Genomic DNA, 25092 nt, shown 5'->3' with positions numbered 1-25092 from the left:
CGTGAGGGCTCCGTGCAAACTAGCCAGCTCAGGTCCAAACTGAACGTGTGTGAAGAGGCGGTCTCCTATCAATGTCAGAGGCCCCAGTGGGCAGCTTCCCAACGAAGTATGAGCCACAGATGTGCTTTGTTTGATGTGCAGTGGGTTTTTTTTCTTCAATAAATTTGTTTCAGTTGCCAACATGCTAAAATTTGGAGAGTTCACACTCTAATATATTAGCATTTGAGTCCTGTCTGGAGAAAAATGTGCAGATCTGGCAACAGCAGACCCCACTCCAAATATGTAATGATTAGCCGGTGCTGAATACTGACTTTCCTTTTCAGACTGGGCATGCACCTTCAGTTGCCACAGTCTTCACCGCCTCCTATTGTCTTACCTACCCGTTACCTTTCTGTTACCTGCTGGGTCCTTCTAGTCATGGTTGAGTATCATCTTTCAAGTGCAGGGTCAGGGTTTATGCTAGACAGTATGATCAAGGAGAAGAGAAAGCAACAATCTATGGTGTTGCGTGAGTTAAAAGGCACAAAATTAAACCAATTTAGAACATAATATTGATTGACATTAACTTGACTTACAGGCTCTATTGTTCAACAGAAGTCAAAATATAATTTTCCTGGGAAAAAAAAGCATAACATGGCGTATCAAGTAGTTCATATTTTGTGTTTCACCTTCATATCAAATTTGAACTTTTGCTGGTTAGAACCTTTTATGAGCATGCCAGGAAGGATTTTGCCTAGAATTCTTCTAATAATAACGTAAAGTGCGATCTTAGTTACCCTGCGAAAGGCAGAGCTTTAACTGGCCTGCAATCCCCCCAAAGGCCTCCTGCTGTCCCATGGTGGACCCCGGTGCTGGATGGCCTGTCCGCATTTTCCTGCCGTGGGTGAAGGCACTGAGTCCTTCAAAACTCTCACTCACTGGTCGCCGAATGTGGGCTACCCCTGGCCATGATCTGAATCAGGCAACTTTATGAAGGCATGTCATCACGTCATTTCTGACCCATACAATGAAAGAGAAACTCACTGGCACTGAGTCAATTCTGATTCACAGCGACCCGATGGGGCAGAGCAGCATTGCCCCTGTGGGTTTCTGAGACTGTGTAAGTCTTTATGGGAATAAAAAGCCGCTTCTTTTGCGCTTGGAACCAATGGTGGTGTCAAATTGCTGACCTTGCAGCTCAGCACACACCCACTCTCCCACCAGGGCCCCAAGATGCGCTTAGCTAGGGCTCTTCGCACCAACACACCCATAGCAGGGGAGAGGGAGACCTCAGAGGCACGCTGTTTCCTCTGCTACCTTCACCTTTCAGGGTTATTTTTCTTTAACATTTTCATGAAATTTTAGCAAATCTCCCAACTCTAATATTCAATATTGTTATTCACTGCTTCAATTTTTCTCTTGTCTTATCCCATCTCACATATTTTTCTTATCTATTATATTTACGGCTCCTTCTTTTCTAGACCATGAGCTCTTTGAGCAAATGAATTTCTGTCTAGTTATTTTCTGCTGCTTCTCAGTGACTAGACCATGGACCACTGTATGCAGTAGAGTGACGGAATGTTTCCTCTGACCCTGCAGAGTATTAGCGCATATCTGTCTTCAGAGAGAAGATTCTAGAACCTAAGGCAATGCTTGCCTGAAGAGAGCCAACTATCGGTTGGATCAGACCGGAAGACGTCAACTACTTAAGACCTCTTCCTTTCAGGTTAAAATCAGTAAGTCCTGGAAGACTTCTTTCTGCTTTGAAGAAAAGCCACTTCCAGGAGGGGTCTTGGAAGGACCGGCAATGGAAAAGGGGGCTGTGTCAGGATCCACTGAAAGCCCAACATGAAGACACTGTGAGGGACCACAGACAATTAGGAGTGATTTTAAGTTGTTGAGTGCTTTGCACACACTACTCTGATAAAACGTGAAATCTAAAACATGAAATCACATGGAGGCCAAAAAAGCACATTTGCAAACAGCATATCTGAAATCTAGAGGGAGCAATATGGTCCCTTCATGGAAATCACATCAGGTCTTTCCATAATGCAGAGGCAGGCAATCGGGGAGCCCTGGCAGGTGTCTTCACAGCTGTGCGGCCACAGTCTGTAAGTTTCATGTCGTCTGCAAGCCTTAGATAATATTACGTCTTGGACCAAATGCTTAATGGGGCTTCAAAATTACTTTGCAGATTTGTGACAGTCTGGATTGAAGCACACATATTCTCATGGTCTAATCCTTGGTGCAAAACCCTCGCTTTTAACCATTTTCTTTTCCTCTCCTGCCCTTTCTCCTCTTTCCCTCCCCTCTGGAGGCCCATCCTGTCCACATGTTTCAAAAGCCCTGATGGTGAAAAAATGGAAACCACCTGAGGATTTCCTTTCTCCCATCTCAGATAAACAAACAACTTGTCTCAGTTTGATGTTACCGAGTACATTTTTTAACATCATTTTATTGGGGGCTCTTACATCTTTTATAACAATCCATACATCAGTTGTATTCAGCAGATTTGTACATATGTTGCCATCATCATTTTCTAAAGATTTTACTTTCTATTGGAGCCCTTGGTATCAGCTCATGTTTTTCCCTCCCAACTCCCCTCCCACCCTCGTGACATCTGGATAAATTTTTCATCTCTTACACCTACCACTGTCTGCCTTCACCCATGTTTCTGTTGTTTGTCCCCTGGGGTGGGGGGTGGGGTATGTGTCCATCAGTGTGATCTGTTCTCCCTTCCTCCCCTCCCTACCTCCCCCCTACCTTTCTGGTATCACTCCTCCGATTTCTGTTCCTGAGGACTTTATCTGATCTGGATTCAGTGTCATGAGCTCTGTAGCAGTGTAATTTTTTAAATTGTCAAATAACATAAAGCTCATATCTGTATCTAAAGTTTGGGAGCTTTAAATATTCATAATAAATATTCCTCTTTAAATATTTTCTTCATAAGCTAAATTGATTTGTTTCATTTTAACAAATCATATAAATTTAGAGTTTAACATCATTCTTTTTGCACAGTTTAGTCATTCCTAATATTTCTAGAAATGTTATATTTAAAATTGGGGGATATAATAAAAGGCAAATAGCTTATAAACCCTTCAATGCAATAAGGAGTCAAGTTATTTTTGTTATTTTATTGAGGCTGATACCCTTGTCAGATTTCAATGCTTTTGTTATACTTTGAGATGATAACAACAACAAAAAAAAACATTTGGTTTAATTTGGTGATTCCCAATTAAAAATGATACTAATATTCACATATATGAGGGGCCTTCAAAAGGTTCATAAACATGGAATTAAAAGTTAATAGAGTTTTTACACACACACATACACACACATGCCCCTTGTATATATGGAAGGAGCACTGATATCACTGTTGGGTAAACATTGGGCTGCCTCAGACATCCTGTATACTATATAGTATATATCCCCATATACGGCAGAATATATCTCTTCTATAAGTCAGAGTAGAGTTGATGGCACTGAGTTTGATATTTTAGCTGTGGGTCTTGTACATATACAGCTATGCATTTATAATGAATACTGATATCATCAACTTGATAGCAGTGGGTTTGTTTTTCGGATTTTGTATACATAGATAAATGAATATATAAGGAAGGCTTATTAATGACATGTGATCTCCAGATGACACGACCTAGCTTGCTGAAAGCAAGGAAGGCGTAAAGCACTTGCTAATGGAGATTAAGAACTGCAGCTTTCAGTATGGATTTTACTCAAGGCAAAAAAGAAAAAAACTTCACCGCTGAACCAATAGACACCATCATGATAAATAGATAATAGACTGAAATTGTCAAGGATTTCACTTGACTTGTGCCGCAATCAATACTCATGGAAACATCAGTCAAGAAAATAAATTATGGAGAATTAAATACAATGGGAAAATTCAAACAAGGGAAAATAAAGTGTGGGTAAGAATCTGTTGCACAACATCTCCTTTAAAGGGTTAAAGAGCAAGGACATCGCTTTGAAGACTGCAGTGTGCCTTACCCAAGCCATGAGATTTTTAATTGTCAACTGTGGAAGTTCAACAATGAATGAGGAAGAATACAGAAGAATCGATGCACGAGAGCTGTGGTGTTGGTGAAATATATTGAAAGTCCCACAGACGAACAAACAAAGGTACAGCCAGAAAGCTCCTTAGAAGTTAGGCTAGAGAGACTCTTTCATGGACTTCCGAAGGGTTATCACGAAGATCAGTCCCTGGAAAAGGTCATCATGCTGGGTAAAGTAGTAAGTGTGGTGAGAGGATAAACCCTGATGCACACCTTTTCTGGTTTTAAACCACGTGGTATTCCCGTGTTCTGTCCGCACAATGGCCTCCTGGCATACAGGTTCCACTTGAGCATAATGGACGATGACTTTCCCAGTATGGCCAGTCCTGGGGAATGCAGCGAGGAAAGTGGGACCAGAGATTAAGCAAGTCTGCAAACAGCTCCATACTGACCTCCCAGCTAACTCCCTCCCAGGGCTCTTCTGCAGATCACAACTCACTGCTGCTCTTTTTAGGCGATATTTTGTTTCAACACTACTGAAAAACACACTAGGAAGTAAAATGCATGTATAACCTCAATCTGTTTACCACTCATTCCATTTATAAACTTGAAGGTCTCTTCTCTACTCATGCAATGTCATACACACATACTCCCTCATATCCACATCTTAAGGAAACCATTATAATAAGCTTTATAGTTCTATTACTATACAGTATATATATCATATATAAATTCATCTTTATAAGTGGAAGTACGTACATATTATATGTGTTCATCCAATACCCATCTTAGCCCTGAACCCATTTTTATTTTTATTTGAATTCTTTTTTCTCTTACGCTAACTTGAATCTTCAAAACATATCTTCATTAAATAGTTTTCTACAGAGCCACTATCTCCTCAGAATTTTATAACCAGACAAAGATAGCCTGAGTCAGACCTTTTTCCAGTGATATTCGTATGGCACACTCTTCACACAAACTCTCTAAGTCCATCTATGAGAAGTAACCACATCTTATTGACAAGCCAGCAGAATTGTACTTTGAGCAGTAATGTGTTTGGTATTTGATTACAACCAAATAATTATTTGGGGTGTGACAATGATTACCATATTTTTACACAAATAAAATGCAATGGTATGTTTTATGCAAACCTTGCAACACCCTTGCATGTTAATTTCCTGTGTGTGCTATGCATGTTGTCTGTGTATATGAGAGTGTACCCCAAGAAAAAATCACTCATTTGTATTTTTGATGTGAGGGGGATAGTGCATTTGGAGTTCGTTCCACCAGGTCAGACTGCTAGTCAAGCTTTCTATTGAAAGGTTCTGAAAAAACATATCATAAGAGTGTGCAACAAAAACTACCTGATTTGTGGCAGATGAGGCACTGGTTTTGCCACCTGCTCACACAGCCATCTCAGTGAGCCAGTTTGGGGCAAAAACCCCAGCACGCCTCTCTTGCCCCGCGCACCTGACTCGCCTGACCGCACTCTGTGGGGCTTCTTTTGGTTTCCACGAATGCAGAGGGACATGGAAGGACAGCGATTGATGGGGTAGAAGAGGTGAAGACAAAATTGAGGGAGGTGATATCAGCCATACAAACAGATGAATTGAAAATGTTTCCAAAAATGGAATCGTGGATTTGACAAATGTATTGAGTGTAATGGAGGTTGTTTTGTAAAAATATTTAAATACGTAGCTTTGAAAAAAAATCCGGTTTGTGGAGGTACCCCCTCGTATATGTGTGAGCATGATTTACATGGACAAATTACATGCAATTTATAGAGCCGCACTTTGAGTCACTGCCCTCTTCCACTCGGTGCCTCCTGAGTCTCCTCCAGCTTCCGGCCCTCATGTTTCAGACCGTACGCACCAGGATTTGAATACCTGGGTTTGGGAATGGGGACTGGATACCCATATTAGTCTTAATGCATATCAGGTTCTTCTCCTTTGGGGGAACGACTCCTCTAGATAAACTCCAGACTTGCAGACGTCCAAAAATCTTCGAACCATTTAAATAGAACCAGGAGCACAAAAGACCCATACTTCTGCCTATAAAATTATTTATTTAATGTTTTTTTCTTCTTAGAAAAACATAAAACATTCTGCTCACCTGTTTTTTAAATTAAGTGCAAGGAGACTAAAGATTTATTCAACAAGTTAGAAAAATATTTTTTAAAGATTTCTAAGGCTCATTTTTTGTTTCCTTTGGGGTGAAGAAAGGAGGGAGAAGAAAATGTTAAGGAGGAAGAAAATGCAAAAAGTGCAGAAAGTGAAATGTAGTTGAAGTGAGAAAGACAAAAGGAAGGGGAGAGGAACACAGTCAGTATGGGAGAGACAAGGCGCAAGATTGCAGTCCATTGTGAGTATAAATTATAAGCTGTAATTCACTAGGACCATAAATTCCAAAATGCTGCGATCATCCAACAGGACCTCTTCTAGGCATGGGGGATGTGCCAACCTGGACAATAAGCACTAGTGGGGTTAATTGAAGGGTGGAGAGAAAAAATGCCTCAGTGAACCTCACCTTTCTGGTGGTGGAACATGGGTGCAGCTGCCTTAACCAGTTCCCTGCTTCAGCTGGCAAGGCTCGCTTCCTGCAAGACATCCCCGAGGAGAAGGCTCATGGACCCACCCCGATGCAGCCCTGGGTGCTGGAGCTCCCATGTGGAGACCCCTGCCAGCGCTGAGATGCTTACACACTCACTGATTTAGCTTTTCTCCTGCAGTCGGCATCATTGTGTCTGTTTTATGAGATTGAGGAGGATTTTATAGATTGGTGTCTGACATATGGGCTAATGTTGGACTGGGGCTTGGACAGCACTGGGTCGGGATGCTTTCTTAATGTACACTTACGCTTTATATAAAACTCTCTTTTTATACATATGAGTTTCGGTGGATTTGTTTCCTTAGTTTCCTAACACAGGGGATATTGAACATAACAAAGGACATTGCTCATGAAATATACCAAAGACCAAACTCACTGCCATGAATTGATGCTGGCTCATAGCGACCCTATAGGACAGGATAGAACTGCCCTTGTGGGTTTCTGAGACTGTAACTCTTTACAGAGTAGAAAGTCCAGTCTTTCTCTGGCAGAGTGCCTGATGGGTTCCAAGTCCCGACCTTGCAGTGAGCAGCCCAAAGTGAACTGACTACTGCACCACAGCTGAATGAGACTGGGAGGGCATCGTTCTCTCGGGAACAACACACTCCACGAGACTGCTGAGTGACTGGGCGGCTATTTGACTGTGAGCTGAGGAAAGGCTCCGGGAAAGGGGAATTTAAACTGAGAAGTAAATGTCAAGGAGGGGTCACCTATGGGGCAATATGATAGTTATTCCCGATCAAAAGAAGAGCAGAGTCCTGAACACGGCAAGTGGCTTGTCAAGCTCCAGGGACAGGACCAAAATGAACATGCCTGGGAGTAAACGAATGAGGAGGCCGTGTGATGATCAGAGAGGTAGGCAGGGGCTGGATCACCAAATGGAGTAGAAGTTTGGCCAAGGGGTCAAATGGAAGATGAGTGTAGTAATCCACCTTGGAGGGCGGACAGTCAAGATGTTGATCTTTGGGACTGGAGAGGATGACGGAAGGAAAGCAGAGTCGGGGAGGGCGGTTGATGATGTCATTTATTGATCCAGGCAAGCCGAGGTGGAATCAGAGGGGTGGGAAGCAGAGGTTTTCTGGCTTTGGGTTTGGGTCAGTTGTTGGGTGAGGGGAATCAGATGATATCTTTTGGCTGCTTATTAGATACCCAAGAGTGGAGGTGCTAAGTAGGCAGCTCGATGTAAAAATCTAGAATTCTTATTAAAAATCATCACTATCACCTTCTCTGCAGACCTGTTACTATCCAGAGAGTTAAATCTGAAAAAAGTAAGCAGGAAAATTGATGGGACAGATTCTCTGTACGATCACATCAGTAATCAGAAGAAATCATGTCCACACAAATAGATGAAACCCAACTCAAGGCCAACTCAATCACTGAGTCATGAGGACCTGGCCCTAGCAAATGTCAATTATACTCACCATTTGAAAAGTTGTGACATTGATACTCTGAAGATGTCCCTGATGTCTTGTCTGGAGCTCCAAATCAAATCAAATGATGAACATTGCCTTCACCTCTCTTTTAGAAAAAAGAGAAAACCTTTCTACTGTCAAACGCTTTCCCCTTACTGCTTAGCTCCTCTTAGCATCTTGCTACTTCCCCGTGTCTGTTCTTTCAGAGTCCACACTGGATCATTGCAATCGTCAATTATTTCTCCTTCTCTGTGAAAAGGGAATCTAAAGTGCAACCCCACAACGGCGTATGGTGAAAGTTACCCACATCTAATTCCAAGGCATTTTATATCAATATCTCTATAAAATCAATTACATGTGTGATTCCCACACACAGCTGGAGCCAATATTTAATGTCCAGCTTAGATGGAATGTTCTGTTTAGTTCGTCATGTTTTCTTAAGCCCTGGTGGTGTAACAGGGTGAGCGCGGAGGCTAGTGGGCTGTCAGGTGCACAAGCCACAACGGCAGAAGTTCGGCGACTCCACAGAAGAAAGGTGAGTTACAATTTTGGAAACCACGGGGGAGTTCTAGTCTGTCCTAGAGGGTCGCTATGAGTCAGAATGGACTCTGTAGAAGTGAGTTTGGTTTTTGTGGAAGCTCATATTATCTTAACAGTCTAAACAAAATACAGTAAACAAATATTAATATGTATGGTGATCATAAATTATACTCAGCTAATTTAGTTCTCTCAGTGGCAGAAGTTTGGGCTATTTTGCTTTATTTCTATGATGAAAACACTCTTCTATGAGATTATGTTAGAAATACATTTTCAGCATTTTAAAAGGCAACATATAATATGGAGGAGGTTGACAAAAAGTAATAGAGAGAGGGAAAGACACTGGGATACAACAGAAATAAATACTGTTACATACATGCCTTAAAAACTGACTTCCTAGGAGACACACGGGCAGACACATAGGCTGAGCTTATGTGGATGGTAGAATGGGAGTACACTATCAGATGTGTGCATACAGGTTTGACAAAGGATATTCGTCTATGTGTACCTGCCATTGCTAAAAATATATCCATGAATGTAGTGGAGCATACCAGAATCTGTCCCATCAATTTTCCTGCTGACTTTTCTCAGATTTAACTCTCGGGATAGTAGCAAGTCTGCAGATAAAGTGATAGTGATGGGTTTTAATAAGAATTCTAGATTTTTACATCGAGCTGCCTACTTAGCACCTCCACTTGGATATCTAATACACAGCCAAAAGATATCAGCTGATTCCCCTCATCCAACAACTGATCCAAACCCAAAGCCAGAAGTAGAAAGTCTCATCTTTGCTCCCAAGAGGGCTGGTGGTTTTGAACTGCTGACCTTGCAGTTAGGAGTGCAATGCATAACCTACTACATCAACAGGGCATCTCAAATACTTCAGATATAACCGATGTATTATTCTGGCAGACCTGTGTCTGGCATTGTCAGAGAATATTATTTTAAGTTTTGCCTGACCACCAACTCCTGTTGTTTGCATAAACAGTATCCAGTCACATAAGAATTTTTTCTGTAGAAGTCAATAATCCATGTATTGCAATCTGTAGTTGGCCTACGTTCGTTCAATCTCCCTTTCTCAGTAATGCTCTAAAACTATTTCCATGGGCTAAAGCAATACAACTGTAAACAGAAGGTCCTTATGCTCTAGGGAGATGATTGATTCTCTACTATAAAATAATAAAGATGTCTGTCTCTATGGTGAGCCAGAGGCAGATAGAAACATAGATTCAGAAATGGATCTGAGGAGCACACGTAACCCCAGCTCCCATCTAAGAACATTTAGTTCTTATGACATGGCCCTGCTCCCTCCTCATCCTCACGAAGGAATCACAGAAGATAGGGGCACCATAGCAAAGCGCAGTGAACAAGTTTGATGTGCTCAACTATCAAAAATCCCTTCAGAACCAGTGGAGATACCAGGAGAGTGGAGGGAAGGTGGGGTAGAAAGCGGGAACCGATTACACGGATCTACATATAACCTCCTCCCTGGGGGACAGACAACAAAAAAGTAGGTGAATGGAGATGTCAGACAGTGAAAGATATGACAAAATAATAATAATTTATAAATTATCAAGGGTTCGTGAGGGAGGTCGGGGGGAATGAGGAGCTAATACCAAGGGCTCAAGTAGAAAGCAGATGTTTTGAGAATGATGAGGGCAACAAATGTACAAATGTGCTTGACACAATGGATGATAGATGTATGGATTGTGATGAGTTGTACGAGCCCCCAATAAAATCATCTTTTTTAAAAAAAGAATAGTCTCTAGGGTCTGAAAGACTTGTTTCCAAACAAGCAGTCATCTAAGTGAGATATCGACCAAGCCCAAATGGAAGATGCACGCTAACATCCAGGATCCAAGAACTATACACTGTAAATCTGAAGGAAGGATAGTATGAGAGTTTAAATTGTGAGATTCTGGTGATCAGAAAGCTATAGATGACAGTGGAAGCCCAAAATACATCTGCCGGATCTACACAGGGAATAAATCTCCGGTGATTTCCCACTAACCATAATTGAGGGAGAGAAGTAATCTGGTGATCAGACAGAGGATACTGGAGAGATGGCTATAATAGATTAAAATGGTCAATCTGGCTGTTAATGGTTAAAACCTAGTCACTGAAAACCCTTCTGAGAGTTTGTGCTTGGGCAAGTTTTTAAGTATTTTCTGGGTTTTTTTTCCCCCATATTGGATATTATCTGTTGTATTTTGTCATTCTTGGTAACTTTCTTGACTCTCCGGTATGCCTTTCTCTATGTTTTTTGGCACATGAAACTCAGGACGGATGAGCATAGAGAGACAATAACTAGAATAAGGGCGCTTGGGGCAGGGGCCGTGGGGGTAATGCGGAACTGGTGCAAGTAGCAAAGGAGGAAGGAAATAGTTTGGGTCTGACTATGGTAGCAATTGTACAACACTGCTTGACATAATTGAACTGATTGGATTGATATGATGTCTGGATTAGGTCCCAATAAAATGGTTTAAAAGAAAAAATTTTAAACATACCCAAATACCTTGAGGGACTGAGTTATTAAGTCTAGGAGGTCAAAGTCACAATCTCAGGGAACAGTAAGGTCACTTGGCATCACATAGTTCACAAAGACAATGCAAGAGTCTAGGGCCTCAAAATCTCATCAATAACCAGCCACTTAAGGTGAAACTACTGGTCTCTCCCTGTCCTGAGCAATGGAAAATCCAAAGACTTGTTGAAACAATTAGTCCAGTGGACTAATGCACTGACCAGACACCAGTCACCACAGCGCCGGGCCTGCAGAACCAGATGGCACCCAGATACCACTACTCACTGCTCTAAAGGGGATCCCATTAGAAGGGCCTATGGGAAGATCTTCGTAAAAGAGGAGAAAAGTATAGAACAAAATTTCAATTCATAAAAGACATCAGACTTCATGGCTGGATAGAGACTAGTGTATGCCCCAAGACTATGGCCCTTAGTTATATTTCCGCTCCCAAACTGAGTTACTCCCATGACTTAGTGTTCAGCCAAACAATAAATAGGTGTATCAGGGCAAGAATAACATGAGTGAGGTGTGTGCACCTTAGAATAATCAGCCATTCTAAGATCAAAATGGAGCACTTACCAAAGGACAAGTTCAGAAAGGTTAGGAAAGAGGGAGAAAGAGAAACAGGAAAATAGTGAGGGAGTGGGATACATTTAAGGAGGGCAATGAATGACATGAAACAACATGTGTGTGGATTGTTGCATGTACAACTACTGATCTGCTCTGCGTTTGCCCAGTTCACGATAAAAAAACTTTAATACAAATAAACTTGAAAGGTTTGGTATGCATATATACACATATCTGTAGGTATATACATTTTTAAGGCAATTTAAAACCCCTTGAGAAGCTCTACTTTAATGGCTTGTGAGGGGCCCTGGACTGGGCTACAAGTTGGTCTACTGATCACATGGTCTGCAGTTCAAAACCACCAGCCAGTCCATGGGGGAAGGGTGAGGCTTTCTGCTCCCATCAAGATTTATAGCTCGGAAACCCCAGAGAAAATTCCATCCTCTCCTATAAGCTTGCTATTAATTAGAATTAACTCAATAGCAAAGAGTCAACGTTTGTATAAAAGGGAGAGAAAAGTAATTTTGTTGTGGTTGGGGTTAAGTATTGGGCTGCTAACCAAACGTTTGACAGTTGAAACCCACCACCCATTCCTCGGGAGAAAGACGGAAAGATGTGGTGGTGTATTTCCATAAAGACTGAGCGTCGGGGACCCTCGGGAGCAAGTCTACTCTGCCCTCCGGGGTCACTGAGTTGGGATCAGCGTGAAAGCAGAGAGATAATTTTGTTATGTTTCCATGTGAAGCCGTACCAGGGCTGGCACTGAGCTATGACAATGCACCTCACATCACAGCAAGTCCAACCGTTTGCTCCTGGATGTTCCAATAAATTAACCGTATCCATATAGGCCCTTACTTACTAAAGGAAACAGGAATGTGGCCACACTGTGCTGCACCCCTTATGTGAAAACCTTACAATTTTCAGGTTATTGTCTAAATGTTTACTAGCAACAACTACTTGTCACTGAGAAGGGTTACAGAAAATTTTAAATTCAATTTGTGGTTAATTTGTGTTTATTCAACCCTAGACCAAAATCATATGTAAGGCGTTCTGCTAATGCACAAGTATGCTTAGTGTGACATTAAAGTGATAAAGATTTAGTCTCGTTGTGTTCGTACATTCATTTGTTCATTCTTTCATTTACGTAAGCAATCCATTAAGAGATTTGGGTTAAGAAATCAAACTGTACCAAAGGACATGTGGCAAAACGGATATCTAGACCTGACAGTTGTCCAGAGCACGTTCGATAAGCCCCTCTGTCGAAACTCAGTCCAGACGATGCTGCGTCCGGTCTGAGTCCGGTGTAACGTGCGGCACCTCTATGCACACAGACCAAGCCTCGCCCTGCTCCTGAGCCACTCTCCCAACCGTGGCTCTGTGGGCGCTGACTGCGGCAGCCACCGTGTCAGTCCGTCTCATTGAGGGACTTCCTTGGGCGGTTGGACAACGAACAGTGCTAGGATAATCGTCTCTCCGAGAAGGATTTCGCTCTCGCTCTCAGTATTTTTTTAATTCTCTATAAAGAGATTGATTTAATAAGCCAGGAGTGTTTAAGATGGAGAAGAAAGGAACTATTTCAAGGGAATCGTTGAGCTTTAAACTCCAAGCTAGAAGACTGACTCGAAGCTACATATTTTAGAATTCCTTCACGTACACGTAGTCTGCAAAGCCTTTTCAGTAGCTTCTCCTGCTAAAGTAGAGCTTTAACACTTTCACTGAGTGCCTTTTTCTTTTACTGTCCTATTGCCATATTTTCATAAACTCAGACTTACTGGCAAAGGTTTAGGAACAAGGCCATCCAGGACTGTGCCCTCTCTCCCTCCCATCCCTCCCCCTCCCACCCCCACCGCATCCAGGGCCAGCTTTGCTCAGATGATGGAGGGTCTTGACAGCAACTTCATCCTCTTGTAAAAACTCTCAGCCAGCGTGAAACCTACTTAGTACAATAAACACCACAGCGGGAACTATTTTTGCAGGTGAGTCGTCCTGTGGGTAGCCCACCCATAAATTAAGAGGACAGGCTGGAAAGGAAAAGGGGCTCCAACACAAAGAAGGGGGAGTAGAGATTAGCCTGGAACCCCCTACTGACTGGAGGTCATGGACCTGTGGAGACTGACAATTCATTATAATTTATCAGTGGACCTATTTCCCCTTAAGCCAGCAGGCGCAATAGAACCTGACACATTATTTTTTAAAACTCAATCGAAACTTAAAAGGTTTCAGAGGCCGTGAAGTGTACCTAGGAGCAGAAAGGAACTCGAGGTTTACACCCTGTCAACCCACCTTAGATTCTCTTCCAGCAGAGGGACTTGCCAGATGCCATCAGTGGATGGCATGAGCCCTGCTCCGATGCATGGTTAGCATTCCGAGATCCCAGCATGATTTACTATAGAAATGTTCAGCAAGGATTCATCTCTTATGCACTTATTAATGTGAATGAGTTCTAATCCTACTTTCTTCTAATTTCATCCAACTTTACTATATTTTATTTTAATGTTCAAACTATCCATCAAATCTTCAAATGAGAATTTTTTTAAAATATGCTGAAATTATGCCCCGCATTCTGTGGGGTAAAAAATATTAAAGGCTCTCTGGTCAAATTAAGGAGCCCTCGTGGCATAATGGGTCACGCATGTGCTGCTAGCCACAAAGCAAGCAGTTCGAAGCCGCCAACCTCCGTACAAGAGAAAGATGAGGCTTTCCATTTCGGTAGAGAGTTGCAGCCTCAGAAACCCACAGGGCGATTCTGCTCTGTCCCATGGGCTTGCTACGCGTGAGAATTGACTCATTGGCAGTGAGCTTGAGATTGTTTTGCTTACTGGTGAAATAAGTTTGGGTCAGAGCTGAAAACTGCCAAACCAATTGTACATTGGCATATTAAAGACCCGAGAAATCCAGAAGAAAAGAAAATGGTTTGACAGTCTTATATTAGGACTCACTTTTGAATGGATTTTTTTTTCAAAAGACATCTTTTAATATTAATGCCCAAGAGACATTGAAAATAAACTGCCTTAGAACAATTTTGTTTGCCTATTACAACTACAGTGAACAGATATATTATACCTTTTTACTTAAAGAAATTATATACATATATATTATATTTTTACTTAAATAAATTTTATATATATATATATATATATATATAATGGCATGTGATCTATTACCTGGTGGTAGCTGTTTCCTCTCTGCAGACTCCGAAGTAAAGTCATACTGGTCCAAAACCAGCCTGGGACATCAATATAAGCTGAAGAAGGGCAGCTCCAAGCAGCTCTCTCTGTCTCCTCTCTCCTTCCACAGTAACTCATGTGGCATCAAGGGCATTTCAAACGGACACAGTGGATGTCACGATGCCTAACATGTGCTTCTTTACCTAGAGTATATTTCATATCTACTGCCAGTAGCCAAACCACTATTTTAGTTCTGAACTTCAGATTTCCTACATGATCTGCACTTCAGTAAGAACACAGAAAAAGTGCCTATAGTCCAGGAAAATAATTTCTTAACTTTATTTTAGCTGTACTGGCTAATTGCAATTCAATTCGGCCTGCATTGCAATTCAATTCGGCCTGCATTGTATTTGAATCTTCACCAGTGCATCCAAGAGCTACTTTGTCTGTTCTGAATTATAATGAAAATGAAATTAAAGTGACAGAAAGCAGAAGCAAAAATTGAATGCAAGAAAGAACACAATTCATAATGTAAATCAGTCATGAGTCAAGTAAGAGGTCCTCTTTCTATTTCAATCTTCAATAGAGTAGAATAAAATATTGGTATGTGTGGATAGAGTTCATTGCCTCAGAGTTGAGGGTAGTATCAGGAAATTGTCTACATGGATAAAAACCGCATCCAATGGGCCGATATTACACCAAATTACTGAGACTCCTTGGAGCAGTGATGGCCCTTCTCTGGAGTTGGCTGTCTGGTGTCCTTCCTAGGCTGAACACGTCACCACAATCCCTAACATGTTCCTGCCCTCAAAGCCCATAATACACTCACTGGTTTCTCTCAGTAACGGTGTGCTTGTTAGCCGTGTATAATAGATTACGGAAAACTATTCTCTAGGAGTTGTTTTACAATGCATTGTGCTTCTTTCATGGTAAAGGAAGAAACCAATTCTGCTTCTGCATCAGAAAAGCATTTGAGGAAGGCGGACTCGGGGAGAGAGGCAGAGAAATGAGGCCTCGCAGAAGGCTGACTGGAGACTCCATTTGATAAGTAGCAGGCAGGACCTGCTGGGTCCACTCCTGCTCACTATTATCAATAAACATCTTAACTGGGTGCATCAACAATGTGGTCAGTCTGGAAAAGGAGCAGTTCCATCCAGATAGATAGCAATGACGGGGGAGGGGGCATAAAAGGAATAAGAAAGTAATAAAAACCTTTGCATCGAGGTACTTATTGATAGGTAGTATCACTTCCGGGGTGGGGGGGGGTGGAGATTAAAAGAATAAGAGTAAGAACTGGTTACAGGGGAGGGAGGGGGAGGGGGAAAGGAAACCGAGCTGATTCCAGGAACCCAGGTGGAAGGTGAATTTTGAGAATGACGAGTGCAACGAATGTATAAGGGTGCTTTGCTCAATTGGTGTATGTATGGATTGTGATAAGAGTTGTATGAGCCCCAATAAAAAGATTTATTAATTTTTTAAAATAGAACTGGTTACAGCATGAGATCTGCTGCTGTGCTGTGTGAGTTCAAATCTATACTCAACTCCTTGGTAGCTTTCTCAGCAAACAAGTCACTTAACTATTCTAAGATTCAACAAATGATGTCATGAATAGGAATTCACTAATAGGAATGTGTCGTTATTACATGGGCCATCCAGGTCAGCATAGAATAAAAGCCACACATGGTTGGGGTTGAACAAGTACAGCTTATTATGCAACAGAGATTTCTTTTTATTTCTTCCTGTGCCTTGTGAAAGGGGGTGTAAACTGAACTACAAGAAGGTGCGAAGAGATGAGATTATGTCAAGAAAAAAAGCAGTAACATTTGAAAGCAAATTTTGAATTAAGAATGGAGTTTCTTTTCTGTTTCCAACAGAATTCTTCTTGTCGATCTATGAAATGCAGTGTCTCTCCAAGAAGGGTGATGAAAGAATCCCAGCAGTAGATGAATTTACACTAAAGCTTAGTGTAAATAGCTTTCTGCAGAGCTATAGTACCACAAAAATATACTAGCCAGGAATATGTTTTCCTTATAATACAAAGAAAGCACAAAAAGATGCAACCATGTGGAGGTTAGGTCAGCTTCTCTAAGGAAGAGAACGGGACAGCGAGGGTGAACAGAAGCAAGGTAGAAATATGCTTCTCCTTCAGATCTCAGCCAATGATAGGGATCCTCAACTGGTCTGCTTGCTTTTCCCTGATGCCTTGTCATATTTCTAATGGTCCAGAATTGTCACTATCATCCCTCATGCCACGTGAACATTCCAGATATCAGGAGGATGAGAAGGAGACACAAAGAGCACAGGTTCCTGCCTGAGCTACTCAGTGGAGTCCGCCTTGGACAAGAGAAGCCTGAAGCTCATCTCTCTCTAATTGGATGGCCGTGTTCTCTGATAAGGAAGCTTTATTACAAAGGCAGAAAGGAGCAGAGGGTCTTCGGGGGCTACTGGTATGAGTTTTACTATTAGTGCAGGGGATAAAGTATGTATGAATATCAATAAATCACAATTTTTAAACAAGAGTTCTAATGAGGCCTTTTAAAAGTGCTCAAATACCAAAAATTCCAGGATACATCTTTCTCCCTACACCACTTCTATTCATTTTTGAGGACACAAAGGGAGACAGATATATGATGGTCAAGATCAGTGTTAAATGGGAAAAAATAAAGTTCAGAAGAGGATGAATGATTAGCCAAAAACACAGCATGTTGAGTCCCCGGGGATGTGGGGTTTCGTAATCCCTGTGCCTTCAGAGGAGTTCTCTCAGAGCCCCAAGCTGCTTAGCCTCTCTCATCAGCATCATTGTGGAGACACCTACCACCATGATCTAAGTTTCAAGAAGCACCAGACTTTACCAAATGACTCTAATGGATGAAACAATCTTCAGGCAGCTGTAACCAGCTGGCCACTCAACATAAAACAAGACATGTGGCAGCTGGGAAGGCTGAGTAGCCAAAATAATGCATCGGACTTTCATTGCAAGAGGCACCTCTCCATCAAGAGGGATTATGCAATAGGGGCCCATACGGTGCCCAGAGCCAAGAAAATGCCTAATATGGAAAATGCATTGGTCTATAAACTTACTGCGTAGGTTTCTCAGGTTCTTCCCAGAACACCCAGAGTGTCATATCAATGAGATTCTGTAGTAATCTGTGGTGACTGTTCTTAAAATCCTAGTTTGAAGTGTGACACACATTCTGGCAAATGATGCAAAGGAAAGCCAGTGTGCTCTCATTGAAAAAGCAGACCAGTGGCCCTGACGCTTCTTACCCAGGATTAAGTTTGACTTAGCTACCTCTTATTCTGAAATACTTAAACATTTACTACTCTGTAGCAGGAATGACCAAAACAGATGTCAGAGGAGACCTGCTCTTCAGAATCTAAAGGAAATAAGAGAAAGGTTGACTAAAAGGCTGAATAGAAGATTTCAAAGGACGGCTCAAGAAGACCAAACACAGCATGATCAGGAAACGGTCAAAGACTTGGAAGCAGAAAACCAACAGGGACGAGCATAGACCATACCTCTGATGTCAAAAGAACTAAAGAAAAAATGCAAGCCTCGAGCTTGCAATATTGAGGCTCTTTGGGCAAATTATTAAATAACATTGGAAGCATCAAAAGAAAATGGAAGGGATTCCCAGAGTCACCAAAAATTAATGGGTCAATGTGGAAACATTTCAGGAGTAGCATCTGATTAAAAAAAAAAAACCAACTGATGGCACTCAAGGAAGAAGTCTGAGGTGCGCTGAAGGCAATGGCAAATGAACACGGCTCCAGGATCACCAGAATGCCCGCTGAGAGATTGCCACAAAAACATCCAGTGTCGGCAGCAGTCACGAGTCTATGCCAGCGACTCCAGGAAGCCAACTAGGGGCCTATACTCGAGCCCATTCTAAAGGAAAGTGGGGATTATCAAACAGTATTATTAATTTCATATGCAATTTAAGTTTTGCTGAAAATAATTCAAAACCAATTATTCATCCATAGACGGGAGAAAAATTAGTGCCATTTCTTTTTTATGGTGCATGGACTCATTAGGAGTCAGAAGCATCTTTTTTTAGGGTTTTTTTTTCATAATTTTATTGGGGGCTCATACAACCCTCATCACAATCCATACATACATCCCTAGTGTCAAGCACATTTGTACATTTGTTGCCATCATCATTCTCAAAACATTTGCTTTCTACTTGAGCCCTTGGTATCAGCTCATTTTTCCCCTCCCTCCATGCTCCCCCACCCCACGAACCCTTGATAATATATAAAAAATTATTATTATTTTGTCATGTCTTACACTGTCCGACACCCACTTTTCTATTGTCCGTCCCCCAGGGAGAGGGTTATATGTAGGTCCTTGTAATCTGTTCCCCCTTTCTCCTTCACCTTCCCTCCACCCTCCTGGTATCGCCACTCTCACCGCTGGTCCTGGAGGGATCATCTGACCTGGATTCTCTGTGTTTCCAGTTCCTGTATGTACTAGTGTGCATCCTCTGGTCTAGCCGGATGATATTGGGAATGAGGGGGGGGCAAAAAATAATATCATTGTGAATGAGAGGGAGTGCAGGTTGGGGACCCAGGCAACTGGACATCCCCTTACAGAAGGGTCACAGGGAGGAGATGAGTCAGGCAGGGTGCAGTGTAGCAACGAGGAAACATATACCTTTCCTCTAGTTCCTAAATGCTCCCTACCTCCCCACCCCCACACTCGCAAACCAGAGTACTGGTGGCACAACAGCAAGCACTTGCTGCTAATCGAAAGGCCGGTGCTGTGAAGCCGTCGACTGCTCTCAGGAGGAAGACGCGGCAGTCAACGTCGGTGAAGACATCAACGAAGATGACGTCAACAACCACGTGGGCAAATCTCCGCCACTGGGTAACCTCGAGTCAATTCACTTAGCACACAGTTCCCTTCTTCAATTTTGGTCACAAAGCATTTCCTATCAACTAAGAGAAAAAAAATAACAGATTGACTCCTGACGGGTCAAAAATATTCATAATTTTGACTACTTGAGATAAGATATAATTATAAAGTTAGAGTGTGATTTTAAAAATACTTCAATACTGGCTTGCTGAATTCCAAGAAATTGCATAGTTGCATTTGGGGTTTGGGTTTGCGAGGCTCTCAGGCTGATACATCAGTCGCTGTGAGTGGTAAGTGGCCCCATTCAAGCAGGTCTGTTGTAAGGTAGCCTGGCCTGTATGGTGACCGTTGAACTATATGGAAGCCACTGCATCAGCATACAACAGTGTGGTGAAGGCAGGTGTACAACGCTTCATGGCCTACATTCGTTAAAAAGTGAGCTATGAAAGGCAAAGATTTTAAACTTTCCAAAAAAGAACAAAACAACAGAAAAATATTTTTATTACCTCGGGCCAAAAAGCAGGGGGTGTAATTTCTTAAGGAGCCAAATGCACAAGAGATAAAAGTTTGATGGATCAAATGAAAAGGAACAACTTCTTTCCACCAAAAGACACAAGTAGAGTGAAACATGAATATTAAATGAGGGGGGGGGCTTTGCAATGCATAATCTAAGAAAGAGAACGACTATCACAAGAATATGTTTTAAAACTTGTACAAGTTGGTTAAAAAATGCTCTCAACAGAAAATGAGCACAAATCACCAGTAAGCATTTTAAAGGTGAGAAAATCCAAATGATAATCTAAATAGATAAATATAATATATAAACAGATGTACAATTTCAATAGTGATTGGAACCACAATATGATATAATTTTATACTCAAGGTTTAGCAAAAATTTTAAAATATTAGTAATGTGTGGGGAGTGATGAGGACTTTCATTCACAACCTTGGAGGTATAAACATGCACAACCAAATTAGAGAACAATTTGCTATGCTCTCTTAAATCTAAATTTTAAATAGCTGTCCCAAATCTCACATTCCAAATTCCACATTAGAAGCATGACCTACCGCCATCAGCTAGTTTTTTTAAACACCCTTTTGTTAAGAAGATAGTTTCATTGTACCTTAATTTATTAGTCACAACATCTGCTTGCATCTGAACTGTATCAGTCCATAACATCCCCAGACAATCCTGAGTATGAATGTGAATGAGAAAGATAGGTGCCCACATGTGATGCCAACTAATGCTGTCAACATAGAACTGGGCTCCTTAGGGATTTCAGTAGCTACTTTTCCAGAAATAGGTTGTCGGACCTCTCTGCTGAGGTGTCTGCGGAGACTGGAACCTGGTTAGCAGCTGAGAACACTTATCGTTTGCACCACCATACAACCCATGTCCACATATGGAGAGCAGCCTCTCTACATAGCCTCACAGTTCCTCAAGGCTCTGCTGCTCACGAAGGAGGCTTGTCTTCTAGTCTCACTTTGGTCATAGCTGACATTGAAATATATACATATAATTGCTTCCAGTGGAGGAATCTAGCCAGTTTGCAGTAGAACTGCTACCTACTTTTTGTTGTTGTTGAGTTCAGTGAACTCTTTGCTAACATTGCACTTGTAATCAAGGTTCTCTCTCAGATGGAGATCACAAATCACAATGTGGAAATCATAAATTTACATCCCTTATTCATTTTTAGCATTCATGTGTACACAGCTCATTCTAATTGCCCATACTAATTTTTCATTCTGCCCACAGGTATAAAAATTACACATAACCATGCTTGCAATATTTATTTGCTCATCATTCCTAAACTCATCACACTTTCGTTGAAATACTACATTTTTTTATGCAAAAGGCAAACAATTCATTGGAGCCCATATGGGAAACCCTAGAGGGGCCCAGCATCCTCTACAGCGTCAGCATGCCCAGAAAAGGGCACACCATTTCCTGTGCCCCCATGTCCCAGAGGGACCCTCTTGAGCCAAGCCCCAAATCCTTACAACTGACTGGGGTTGGGAAGAGAAATACTACATTTCTATTCCCGCGCATTTGTTACTTCAGTAGCAAACATAGAACATAATGAGAAAAAGTGACAAAAAACCAGAGGATGGCATTTGTTTCAGCTTTGTGTTAAGCCCCAAATTCCCACAAAATATTATGAGTGAATTATGCAAGTCCTGAAAGTGTTCAAATATTGAACTGAATTGACATAAACACATTGTTTGAACAATTGTGGTAAGTTCAGCAGAGTTGAAAGGGGGTTTCTCAAAGGTGAACATAACATGTTCAGAGAAGTCGCCTGTTTCTAATATCACAAACACAATGGCTATTGTCTAATTGGCCTACCGCTAAAGGAAGGAGATCCTGCTCCTACAGTGAAAAGATAGTGAAGGATGAAGCACACAGCCGAGGATACGCAGATACAAGTGAACAATGTTGCAAGGGAGGATGCCAATCAAGAAACACTATGGGGATATCTTAAATAGCCGTGTTATTAGTTTTGTCAGGTATATTTAATATTTTTCATTCATATTTTATCATTCTTTCTTATAACAATCTAGTTTTGTGTACCTCTTTTATTGTTCTTAATTATTAACTGTCTGAAATAATAAAGCACCTTTTAGTCCATCGTTTTTTATGGACTTAAAAAGGCTATTGGGGCAGTGGACCAGTTATTAGATGATTTGATTGCCACCACTCGCTACTTCCCTTCCCAGCCGCATTTTAAGGGATAAAGGTGCACCTGACCCAAGCTAGGTTATTTTCAGTTGCCTAATGTGTTGGTCTGGGTAGACTAGAGAAACAAATCCACAGAGACCCATATATGTATAAGAGAGAGTTTTTTATGAAGAGTAAGTGTACATTAAGAAATCATCCCAACCCAGTGCTGCCCAAACCCATATGTCCAACATTAGCCCATATGTCTGACACCAATCTACAAAGCCTTCCTCCATCTCACAAAACACATAGATTGACGGCAACTGCAGGAGGAAAGCCGAATCAGTGAGTGTGTAAGCATCTCAGCACTGACAGGGATCTCCACAGGGATGCTCCAGCACCCAGGGCTGTATCAGGGTAGGTCCATGAGGCTTCTACTCGGGGATGTCTTGCAGGAAGGGAGCCTTGCCAGCTGAAGCAGGGAACTGGCTAAGGCAGCTGCACCCTGGTCTGACCATCAGAAAGCAAGAGACCCGAGAACTAGAAAGCCATTTATTTCTCTACCATTCAAATAATCCCACATGTGTTTATAAGCAGGTTGGCACAATAAACCTTAACTATCTCACCTAATATGCATGTAAAAGTTGGACATTGAATAAGGAAGACCAAAGAAGAATTGATGCATCTGAATTATGGTGCTGGCAAAAAGTGCAATGGATTGCCAAAAGAAAAAATAGATCTGTATCTTCAGAATACTCTTTAGAAGCAAAAATGGCGAGACTTCAATTCACATTCTTTGGGCATGTAATCAAGAGAGACAAGTCCTTAGGAAAGGGCATTATGCTTGGCAGAGGGTAATAGAAAAAGAGGACAAGATGTATTGACCCAGTGTTTGCAATAATGGGCTTCAATATAACAATTGTGAAGAAGGTGCAGGGCTGCACAGTGTTTTGTTCGCTTGTACATAGAGTCAGAGCCAACTAGTCAGGAGCTAACAACAACAATTTATAGGAAACGAAAAGAAGAGCATGGGCAGTCACCCACCCACTACAGGGATTCGATTTGACAAATGTTATGGGTTGAATTGAATCCTTTGAAAAATATAAGTTAGAATCCTAACCCCCAACGTGTGAATATAATTGTACTTGGAATGGGTGTTTCCTTTGTTATGTTAATGAGGTCAGATCATAATCCTCTGCATCACCAGGGCTCCCAGGGGAGATGCAAGGAGCAAGGAAATTCAAGAGCTAGAGATGCTGAGGAATAGATTTTGCCCAGCTTGCTATTAATATTCAGCTGTCACCACTTTTAAATGAGCGTCGGCATCCTATGTTGGGTAATCTTAATTATAGTAGTCACTCGATTGCAAGGGTCTCTTCCAGGTGGTTTGTGAGTTAGCTGTCTTCCAGACTTCTTGCCATAGATGAAAGCGCACCTCCATTACTGCATCTATTTCTTGAAGCACTGTACTTAACATCTAATCAATTACTTTAACCTTGCTTCTCCCCACGTATTCCGTGCAGCCTGAACTTCTTCCTGCAATACCATCTTTCCGGATCATATGCTGTTTCCTGAAATGGGTGAACCTCAACCGATTCTGTGCGGCACTATAATTCCATGTATTCCTTACATAGGATTATTGAAATCTTATTACATTATTTCAAAAGTATATTGATGCTTGTTGAAAATTATCACGCATACGGGAGCTAGGGAGAAAATAAATAAATGTGTAAAATACCACAGACTCAATTACTTCAGACGAAAAGGATCTTTAAGGCATTATACTCTGATGAGCAAGTCAGGGTGCAGATAGCACCGATGAAACACATAACCTTCCGTTAGTTCTTTGATGCTTCCTTCCCTCCACTACTGTTAGGTCTCTCTCTCCGGCCTAAATCTCAGCCTCGGTCCTTGGCTCTGCGCGAGAAAGATTTCACGCCGAAGCCGGGTTTGTGATCCATGTGAATTTAATGAGAGTTAAAAGAAGTTTCAGGTTTTACACGGCACCCATAGGATTCCTCTGACCTTGCGGCCTGGCAGAGACTGCTCCGGGTCATGCAAGGATCTCTCCCCTCCCACGAAGAAGATCAGAGAAGACAAGCCCCTCTCCCTCTTGGTCCCTGCCTTTTCAAGGGTTCCCGGGGGAGGTGTGGTGAACGACCCCAGGTCACTCCCATTGGCTGAATTGCAATCACCCGGCCCAGGTGGGCTGCTCCAGGTGTAACGCCCATCCGAGCCCACCGGCGGGAAAATCCAGCTTTGTCCCATGCTGGCTCTCCTGGGCATGCGTAAATGGACTTCCCAATTCCCTAGACTAAGCTGCCTAACACTATCATGACCTCAATTCTACCTTATAAATCAGATTAGACCAGAACATGCACACTGCTACAGATAAGAGCCTGAAACAGGGAATCCAGGATCGATAAACCCCTTAGGGTCAAGAATGAGAACAGAGATACCAGGAGGATTAGGGGAAGGTGGTGGGGAGGAAAGGGGAATCGATCTTAAGGACCAACATATAACCCCCTCCCAGGGGGGCAAACAATGGAACAGTGGGTGAAGGGCGACAGGGGACAATGTAAGATATGAAAATAATAATCTATAACTTATCAAGGGTTCATGAGGGATAGGCTGGGGAGGAAGGGGGGGAAATGAGGAGCTGATATCAAGGGCTCAAGTAGAAAGAAAATGCTTTGAAAATTATGATGTCAGAGAGGGGAGAAAATGGCGACCAGATAGGACTCATCCCTCTGGAGCTCCTGCGGCCAGACCAGA

The sequence above is a fragment of the Tenrec ecaudatus genome, chromosome 7, assembly GCF_050624435.1.
Source record: "Tenrec ecaudatus isolate mTenEca1 chromosome 7, mTenEca1.hap1, whole genome shotgun sequence".
Taxonomy (NCBI): Eukaryota; Metazoa; Chordata; class Mammalia; order Afrosoricida; family Tenrecidae; genus Tenrec; species Tenrec ecaudatus.
This window is presented reverse-complemented; position numbering follows the sequence as displayed.